A 10,027-nucleotide genomic window follows, 5' to 3' on the forward strand; every position below is an offset into this window, starting at 1 on the left:
TGATTCCAGCGCACAGGGGCGGGGAGTCTGGGCGAGCCATGAACGCAGGACAATCCCGCATCAGGCAGAGGTGGTCTGTGAGCACCTGAGCAGCACCTAAGGGACTCGTGGTCCAGCTGTCGCCAGTTGAAGGGAAGGGGGCTCCAGAGCCGCTGGCCAACCCCACGTCGTCTGGGCAAGTGGCTTCACCTTTGGACAATGTCTCTCCCTGAAGCAGACCCAGGGCAAGGTGGGGGAAGCCCGGGCTTTTTTTGGCTAGGCAAGTTGCTTCACATCTCTGAGATTTGATTTCCACACATAGAAAGGGGGAGGGCAGCAGAGACCTCTGCTGCAAGTGTGGACGAAGCTGTCCGTCTTGATCCAGTTTCCCAGTGTTTGCACTTGCTGTTCCCTCTTCTGGGCTATTCCTTCTCTTTTCAAATGTGTGCGTCCTTCTCCCTCAGCTCTCAGCCTGGCCCTCAGAACCCCTCTGTCCACATTCACCCTTTTATTTTCTTCCCGGCCCTCCAAGAGCTCCTTTGCACGTAGGGAAAAGGCAGATGATAAAGCCTCTTTTCTCAGCGTTGTGACTAGGACTGTGGTATACGGCGCCTTGCACCTGGGGGTGCTCAGAACATGGCAGCCATTTGGATTAATAGTGACACCAGAGACATGGTGGAATGGGGTGGTCCAGACCCCAGAGGAGAAGCAGGAGATTCCTGGAGATGTGGAGGGGAGGCCCTCAATAGAGGATTTGGGTGGGCCGGGGTCAGGGAGAGATTTCAGGTGGGAGGTACTGCATGGGCAAAGGTGGGGAGGCTGGAGGAAGGGCTCAGCCTGGCAGGAAGAGATGCAGGCTGAACCTTCTGCAGATGGGCTGCTTCTGGGCTACTCCATGCCCTTCTGGCCCCACCCCCCAGCCCACTCCATCAGTGAGCATGGAGTGTTCAGGGCAGGCTTCCAGGAGGAGACGACATCTGTAACCTGAGAGATGAGTGGGTGGGGGATTTAGCTGAGTTAGGGTCCAACGGTGAGTCATGAGAGGACAGTAGGGCAGGACCAGTCACTAAAGGCCCTCCAGGCTTCTCTGGGGAGAGGCACAATCAGATTTAAAATGAGACGGCAGCAGGAGTGGCTGGGTTCTGGTCTGGGAGTTGCAGACAGGAGTGAAGGGAGGAACTCTGGAGGGATTTAGTGGTAAAATCGCCAGGGTTTATGGGAATCAGAGAAGCCAGGGCCTGGTTGGCGGGAATGGGGAGATGGAGCCATTTCTAAGCTGGTGAGTCCAATGTAGGGTGTCTGGGTGGTGGGAAGGGGGACCCTAGGGAGGTGGGGGGAGCCCCTTGCGTCCTCCTCCCCTCCACACCCTCATACCCTCTGTGCTTGAGTGTGGGACAGGAAAGTAGGACTGGGGAGGCTGATAAGCCCTGATCCAGGTAATAAGCTGAGGGCTTCTTTGTCCCTTCTGCACCCCCTAGTCAGATGGCTGGTCCCAAGCACGTTGGCCTTTTCCAGACCCCGGGGCCATCATGGCCAGGACTGGAGGCTGGACCCTGGACCTTGGACGATGGGCCCTGTGCTAGGTGGAACAATGATGCCCACACATCCTAACCCCTGGAACCTGTGAATATGTGACCTTACAAGGCAAAAGGCACTCTGCATGTGTGATTAAGTTAAAGGATCTGGAGATGGGGGGGGGATTATCCAATGTCATCACAAGGGTCTTTATAAGAGAGACGGAGGAGAGTCAGAGAAAGACAGATTGGAAGATGCTATACTGTTGATTTTGAACATGGCTGATGCGACCACGAGCCAATGGATGCAGGCAACCTCTAGAAACCGGAAAAGGCCAGGAAACAGATTCTCACCAAGAGCTTCCAGAAGGTTGTTACTGTAGCAATAGGAGACTGAGACAGAGTCCCAAACTCCCATCCAGAGACCTGCTTGCACTGTCAGACCCCCTCCTATCTTGACGCAGTTTCCAAATCAGCATCTTTAGGACCCATCCAGGTCAGACCCACAACCCCTGCTATGCGCCCCCATCACCCACTCCTTGGGACCCTTTGCCCCCTCTAGTGGTCTCAGGGGCTGCTGCTCGCCTGTTCTGGTGGGGTAGAGACTGAAGTCCCAGATGTCTCTCTGTCTGTCACTGCCTCTCCGTGCCCTGGAGTGTCCACCTTAGTGACTCTCACTCCAGCCCCTCACACTGGGCAGGTGTCTGCTGTCCCGGGCCCGTGGCTGGACAGAGGCCCTCAATTCAGGCAGCTCTGAGCCCACATTTGTGCTGTGTGACCTCGGGTATATGACACAGCCTCTCTGAGCCCCGTGGCATCCTCTTCTATGGAATGGAAGATAACCAGGCCAACTGGGGTAGGGGGATCCTACAGGGACCACTCTCTCTGTATTACCTTCCATTCCAAATGGCTTGAGTCAGGGCTGGGGGACGGGATGGGATGGGGGAGGATGGGGGACAGGAGAGGCCTTTGCACTGGCTGTTCCCTCTGCTGAAATACTCTTCCTGCGTGTCCATGTGGCCCTCTTGGTTCTTAATCAAACCCACCCTGTGCCACCTAGAACACGGCCCGGCATGCAGTGGTGCTTCATAAATGTTCATTAAAGGCAGAGAGGATGGAGGGAGGCAAGGCAAGAAGTGGAGTCTGCCTGAGAAAAGGCTTAGAAAGAGCACTTGCTGGGTGTGCCTGTCTGGATGTGTCTGTGTGTCTCTATGTCCATCTAAATCTCTGTGTGTTTCTCTGTGTTTTCTTGTGTATCTGGGAGTGTATGTGTATGTCTGTCTCTGTGTGTCTCTGTGTATTTGTCTGGGTGTGTCTCTAGGTGTCTGTGTGTCCATCTGTGTGTCAGTCCGTCTTTGGGGGTGTCTGTGTGTCCATTGTCTGTCTAGGTTTCTGTGGGTGCCTGTGTACATGCATCTGAGCATGGACAGACCGCAGCCTTAGCTTTCCCTGCCCAGCAGGTGCTGGATCTCACCCTCTTCCCCCGCAGAACAGCGTCCAGCTCCTCTCTAATCCCGCTGCTTCCCCTCTACCCCCACCCCAGTGCCCTCCTGGCTCCATGCCTGTGTCCTCACCTGCCCAGAGTAGGTGCTCAGAGCACCCAGCTTCCCTCTGCCACCAGTCTAGACCTCTCTCAGCTCCCAGAGCCCCAGAGGCTATAACCGGGTTTGAGTTCCATGGTCAGGTTGATGCCAGGCGCTGTGCTGAGAGGTTTACAGAAATGAACCTATGCAGCCATGTCTGTGAAGCAAGTGCAGTGAAAATTCCCATTTCACAGATGAGGACTCAAGCCCAGAGGGGTGCAGGAAGCTGCCCTAGGCCACACAGCCGCGGGGAGGAGTTGTCTTGGAAGCCAGCTCCTTCAGATCTCTTATTCTCTGTCAGCTTTCTTTCCCTTTGCTGGGTGGGTGGGGGCACAGAGGACCCTCATCTTCCTTCACTCAGACTCTCCACTCACCCGTTCCCCCAGGGCTGGTTCTCTCCTTCCCCCTTCATCTCTGTCCCTGGGGAGGTCAGGGCTGGCCTGGCCCGCTGTCGGTGAGACAAGGGAAAGGACCCCCGTACGTATTGTGTGTGCACCACTCACCACTCACCCTTACCTTCCGGCTCACAGGAAGCCCTGGTTACTGACTCCTGCCTGGTGCTCCGACACCCTGAGAGCACCTGAGAAGCTTGCCATCCCCCCCATCCTCACCGGCATGCCCGCAAGGTCTGTGCGATTCAGCAAATAAAAACCTCTGAGCCCTGAGGTACTGGGACCAACCACCTGGTGCTTGGACTCAAACCAGGATGGTCCCGAGCAAAACGTGATGGTTGATCCTCCTCCTGGGAGGGGAGATGATTTGCCCGCGGTGACATAGCCAGGACGGGAGCCCTCATGCCGACACCCACCAATCGAAGACACCATCCCCTCTCTTAGATTTGATTAGGAGGAACTTGGGAGTCCTATTTTATTTTATTTCATTTATTTTTTGGCTGCGCCACTCGGCTTGTGGGATCCCGAGCAGGGATCGAACTCGGGCCCTCGGCAGTGACAGCATGGAGCCCTAACCACTGGACCTCCAGGGGATTCCCAGGAGTACTATTCTAAAAGCGTTTTTCAAATAGGAGTTGACAATCTCTGATTAAAACGTTTCCGCTTTGGAACAGTAAATATCTACCATTCAAAAGCTGCCCAAGGCTTTCCTATAACCGTCAAATTTCTCCCACCATGTTTGTCTCCCAGGCCCCCAGCAGCTCAATTCATGGGTTCAGCTTCCTGAAAGAGTCTCTGTGTAGAAATGAATATCTTCTTTTCTTTTCTTTCTTTATTTTGAAAGAATAACTTGCACCTTATTTATGCTTTTGCATCTTGATATTTTAAAATGGATGTTAAAATAGACGTAACATAAAATTTACGATTTTAACCACTTTGAGTGTCCAGTTCAGTGGCATTAAGCGCATTTACTTTGTTGTACAGCATCCCCACCATCCGTCTCCAGAACTTTTCATCTTCCCAAACTGAAACTCTGTCCCCATTAAACACTCTCCCCATCCCCCTCCCCCAGCCTCTGGCCCCCACCATCTACTTTCTGTCTCCATGGATCCGACTCCTCTAGGGACCTCCTAGAAGTGGAATCAGACAGTATTTGTCCTTTGGTGTCTGGCTTACTTCACTGAGCATCACGTTCTCAAGGTTCATCCGGGCTGTTCCATTGCACGGATGGACCACATTTTGTTTATCCACTCATCTGTTGATGGACACTGGGGTTGCTTCCACCTTTTGGCTGTTGTAAAGTATGCTGCTATGAACATGGGTGTACAACTGTCTCATTGAGTCTGCTTTCAATTCCTTTGGGTATAGACCCAGAAGAGGAATTGCTGGGTCACATGGTAATTCTACGTGAACTTTTTGAGGCACCTGAATCTTGTTTTTTAATTTAATACTTTTAGGAGTGCTTTGCTATCAATACATAAAGACGTCTCTTTTTCGTTGTTGTTGTTTTTGTTTTTTGGAAAGGGGGAGTGAGTGTTTTGTTTTATTATTATTATGTAACAGCTTTAGAGATATAATTCACATGCTATCCAATTCCTCAATTTACACTCTTCAAGACAAGGGTTTTTACTGTAGCCACAGAGCTGGGCAGCTATCACCACATGTTTTTTTAAGGGAACAAGTCCCCTATCCATGGACAAGAAGTTTGCTTCTAATCTAAGTAACGGTGTAATGAGTAACCTGGTGCAGAGGTGATGATGAGTCAGGGTGAGTAGATCATCATAAGTTCCTAGGAGTAGAATTGCTAGTCAGGGCGTGTGGGAGGGTAGAATTTTGACAGCTGTTGCAGCAAGGCTCCCACCCTCCACAATGGCAGAACTATCGGACTTTGCTAATCTGAGAGGTTAAAAATCTTGCAGTTCTAATTTGCATTTTTATTATTTGGGGAAAAATTTTTTTCTTTAGTTTTGTTTTGTTTTAGTTAGAGAGGCTTTAAAACTTATGATAAAATACACCTAGAAACTCTTTTTAATATTAAGGAAATTACTTATTCTCTGATATGAGCTGTAATATCCACACTCACCCCAGTTGCATTTTTTAAAATTTACTTTATTGAAATATAGTTGATTTACAATGTTGTACTAATTTCTGCTTTACAGCAAAGTGATTCAGTTATACATATATATACATTCTTTTTTATATTCTTTTCCATCATGCTTTATCACAGGATATTGGATATAGTTCCCTGTGCTATACAGTAGGACCTTGTTGTTTATCCATTCTCTATGTATTAGTTTGCATCTGCTAATCCCAAACTCCCAATCCATCCCTCTTCACCGCCTTGGAAACCACCAGTCTGTTCTCTATGTCTGTGAGTCTGTTTCTGTTCCATAGATAAGTTCGTTTGAGTCATATTTTAGATTCCACATATAAGTGATATCATATAATATTTGTCTTTCTCTTTCTGACTTACTTCACTTAGCATGATAATCTCTAGTTGCAGCCATGTTGCTGCAAATGGCATTATTTCATTCTCTTTTATGGCTGAGTGGCATTCTATTATAAATATATCTGTACCTCCCAGTTGTATTTTTACCTTGTTTATAATGTTTTCTCCCCACAAGTCTATTTGGATTTTAGGAAGTTGGACTTATCCACCTTTTTCTTTTGTGGTTTTTATGTTTATTTTTCTTAGAAAGGCCTTACAGGGAATTCCCTGCAGTCCAGTGGTTAGGACTCAGCACTTTCACTGCCAAGGACCTGGGTTCAGTCCCTGGTCGGGGAACTAAGATCCCACATGCCTTGCAGCACAGCCAAAAAAAAAAAAAGCCTTACCTACTCTCAAATTATTATTTTAAAGAAGTCCCCATGTGTTTTCTTCATAGTGCTTTTATGATCTGATTTTTCCCATGTAAAACTTTGATCCATCAGGAATTTATGTTGAGGTGTGGTGTGAAGTAGGGATCCAGGTTTGTATTCCCAGTTGTCCCAAGAGCACTTGCGTCATCCATCTTTTTAGATGCAGTTTTGGGGAGATCCCTAGAGCTGTCACATCTTCAAGGAGGATAGTTTTGAAATATGGAGAGACATTAGAATTGTCACAATATGAAAACTGTTTCCTACTAAATTGATAATTTAGGAAATTGGTCCCCACTCAAACCTCCAAGTTTTTTCCCAGAACTGAGCCACACCCATGGGACATGACTTTTTGGGGGGATGTGGTGGGAATCAGTCATTCTCTGCTTGTGGGATATTATAAACATTCCACAAAAACACAATGCTAACACACTGCAAGTCGATCGCAAAATGATATGACAAATCTTGCAACCTGGTGAGATTCCAATCGGTAGACAGAAGAGGCCATAGAGAGGGACCAAAACGCTGATAAGTCATTGACAAAGAAAGACTTGGTGGTCAGTCCAAGACATAATTAAACATGGAGAAGGGGGCCATTGGCAAAGGCAGGATTGGTTGCTCCGGGGAGAATGACTCAAACGCCAAATGAATCAGACTCTGAGACCTGTGTGTGGTTTGCCTGCGGCTGTGGTAACACACTATCATGAACTGGTTGGCTTAAAGATAGAAACATATTCTCTCATAGTTCTGAAAGTTCAAAATCCAAAAATCAAGGGCATTCCCTGGCGGTGCAGTGGTTAGGACTCTGTGCTTCCACTGCAGGGCACATGGGTTCAATCCCCGGTCAGGGAACTAAGATCCTACAAGCCTCACAGCGCAGCTAAAACAAACGAACTAACAGACAAAATCAAGGTGTTGGCAGGGACACGCTTCCTCCAAAGGCTCTAGGGAAGAACCTTTCCTCCCTCTGCCTAGTTTCTGGTGGCTGCCGGCACTCCTAGGCGTTCCTCGGCTTGCAGCAGCATCGCTCCAGTTTCTGCCTGTCTTCACTTCTCTGTATGTGTGTTTTGCTCTATCCATAGGGCCCACTCTACCCCAAGATGACCTCATCGTACCTTGATTACATCTGCAAAGACTCTATTTCCAGGGACTTCCCTGGTGGTGCAGTAGTTAGGACTCCGCGCTCCTGATGCGGGGGGCCCAAGTTTGATCCCCGTCAGGGAACTAGACCTCACATGCATGCCGCAACTAAGAGTTTGCATGCCACAACTAAGGAGCCCACGAGCCGCAACTAAGACCCGGCGCAACCAAATGAATAAATAAATATCTTTTTAAAAGACCCTGTTTCCAAATAAGGTCACATTCACAGGTACTGGAGGTTAAGATTTCAGCCTATCTTTTGAGGGGGGGACACAATTCAACTCACCATACCCTCCAAGTGTTTTTATGTTTTGTTTTCTTTGTGTGTGTGTGTGTGTGTGTCTGTCCCCCAAAATGACTCTTTCCAGAATGCTATTGGAAGATTACATGTGAATTATTAAGTACAAATTCATGGGAGGGGGGAATGCCCCACCCTGCATAAAAAAGCACCCATTGAATTTGTTTCAAGAGTTACCTGTAGTTTCAGTTATAATCCACATCTTGTTCACTATAAAGTGAATGAATTCCTTGTCATAATGTGTGTGTGTGTATGTGTGTGTGTGTGTGGCGGGGGTGAGAACAGGATGTCCAGGATGTGGCTAGGAGGTCAGGATAACCTTCCCAAGGACTGAATGTCCCTCAGCTGAAGGGACAGGTGGGTAGGGATGCAGAGGGCTGGGCAAGAGGGGGTTCCACTGAAAACAAAAGCCCAGTGTGACCCAAGGGGACAGCCTGGGGGAGGCTGTCCACTCAGGCCTGGGGGCCCTGGGGCTCAGACTTCCTGGAGCCACAGTCGGGTTTCATAGGAGGGCATCATTCTCTGATTAGCAATCTGGAGGGTCACGGGGCTCAGCATGGGCAGTGCACGGAGAGCACAGAGTGAAAGGGGCCTGTTTTCTGAGAGGAGGGTGTCTGGATACTGGAGGGACTGGGGAAAGGAAAGAGAGAGGGGTGGGAGGGAGATTGTAGGACAGGCTTTGACTGTGCACCTAGCACGATGTCCCTCTGTGGCCTGGTAGCCAGCTGGGTGTCCCTGAGTGGGGAGCGCAGGACACCAGCAGGTTGGGAGGGAAGGGGCTGAATTGGACAGGAGATGTCCGGGTGTCCGTGGGAGGCATGCACTGGAGATTCCTTGCGTCTGTCTGCGTGTCCCTAGTGTCAGCCCAGGGTAGAGCTGTGGGGTGGTAGGAGGCCCCGTGGCTGCCTGCCTCTGTGGGCAAGGGCAAGAGGAGGGGGGATGGGCCCCCAAACGGCAGGGACCGCCCTCAGCGCCCAGGCAAGGGAGGCCGCTGTGCAACTCTGCTGGACAGATGGGGCTGAAGGTCAGCAGGTGAAGGATTAATTCAGACCTTGAGCTTGGCCTCCAGAGCTTGCTGGGACAGGAGCAGCAAGAGGAAAAAGGGGAGGACTGGGGAGGGGAAAATGGCATTTACTGATTATTTCTCAAATGCAGGCCTTGTCCTCCGTTTCTCGCCTATTCAAAATAATAACAGCCAGAAACCATCACGGGGAATTTACATGGCAGACATTATTTTATTTTATTTTTTGAAATAAATTTATTTATTTATTTTTGGCTGCGTTGCGGCACGCAGGCTTCTCATCACAGTGGCTCCTCTTGCTGCAGAGCACGGGCTCTAGGCACGCAGGCTCAGTAGTTGTGGCTCGTGGGCTCTAGAGCGCAGGCTCAGCAGTTGATGTGCACAGGCTTAGCTGCTCCGTGGCGTGTGGGATCTTCCCGGACCAGGGTTCGAACCCGTGTCCCCTGCATTGGCAGGCGGATTCTTAACCACCGCACCACCAGGGAAGCCCTACCGGTCATTATTTTAAATGAACTCATCTGATCCCTCAACAGCCCTGTGAGATGGGTACTCCTATGCTTTTGCAAGTGAGGAACCTGAGGCACAGAGAGGTTAGGGCACTTGCCCAAGGTCACACAGCCTGTGAATGGCTGAGCTGGGGCTGGAACCTGGGTGATGTGCTTCTGCTCTGCTGGCAGTGAGCCTGCCTGGTGTCTATTCCGGTGAGGCTAGGGGCTGAGAGGCAGGGGTAGCAGGAGACAGGCTTGGTTGAGTCTCCCAGGGGTCTGTGGGAGCACTGGTGGTGTGAGCCGCTGGTGGGACTGACCTAAATTTACCTCCCTGGAAACTTCCCCACCCAACCCCACTTCCCCTTTTGCTACGCTGCAGAGTGGGGGTGGGGAATCCTCCGGAAATGGTGATGGGAGGAGGGAGCTGAGAGCTGGCTGGGCAGAGGAGGGGTGGGGACTGGGGCTGCAGGTAAAGAAGAGGGGCAGGGCTCAAGCTCGGGACCTTTGGGGTCCCTGCCTCACCCTTCCCCACTGGGGGAGGGGCAGTCTTTGTTCAAAGCCCAGGATTTCTCAGTTCTTCCCAGTCTAAGAGTGCCCTGGGGTGCCCCAGAGGGAGAAACAGGTCCTGGGGTGAGCGGCCAAGCTTTTGTGTAGTACTCAATGCATTCTCTTGTATTTTACAAATCGTGTGTGTGTGTGTGTGTGTGTGTGTGTGTGTGTGTGTGTGTGTGTGTGTTGACTAGAAGAAAATCATCT

Source organism: Neophocaena asiaeorientalis, unplaced genomic scaffold (genome assembly GCF_003031525.2).
Source record: "Neophocaena asiaeorientalis asiaeorientalis breed wild unplaced genomic scaffold, Neophocaena_asiaeorientalis_V1.1 scaffold357, whole genome shotgun sequence".
NCBI lineage: Eukaryota > Metazoa > Chordata > Mammalia > Artiodactyla > Phocoenidae > Neophocaena > Neophocaena asiaeorientalis.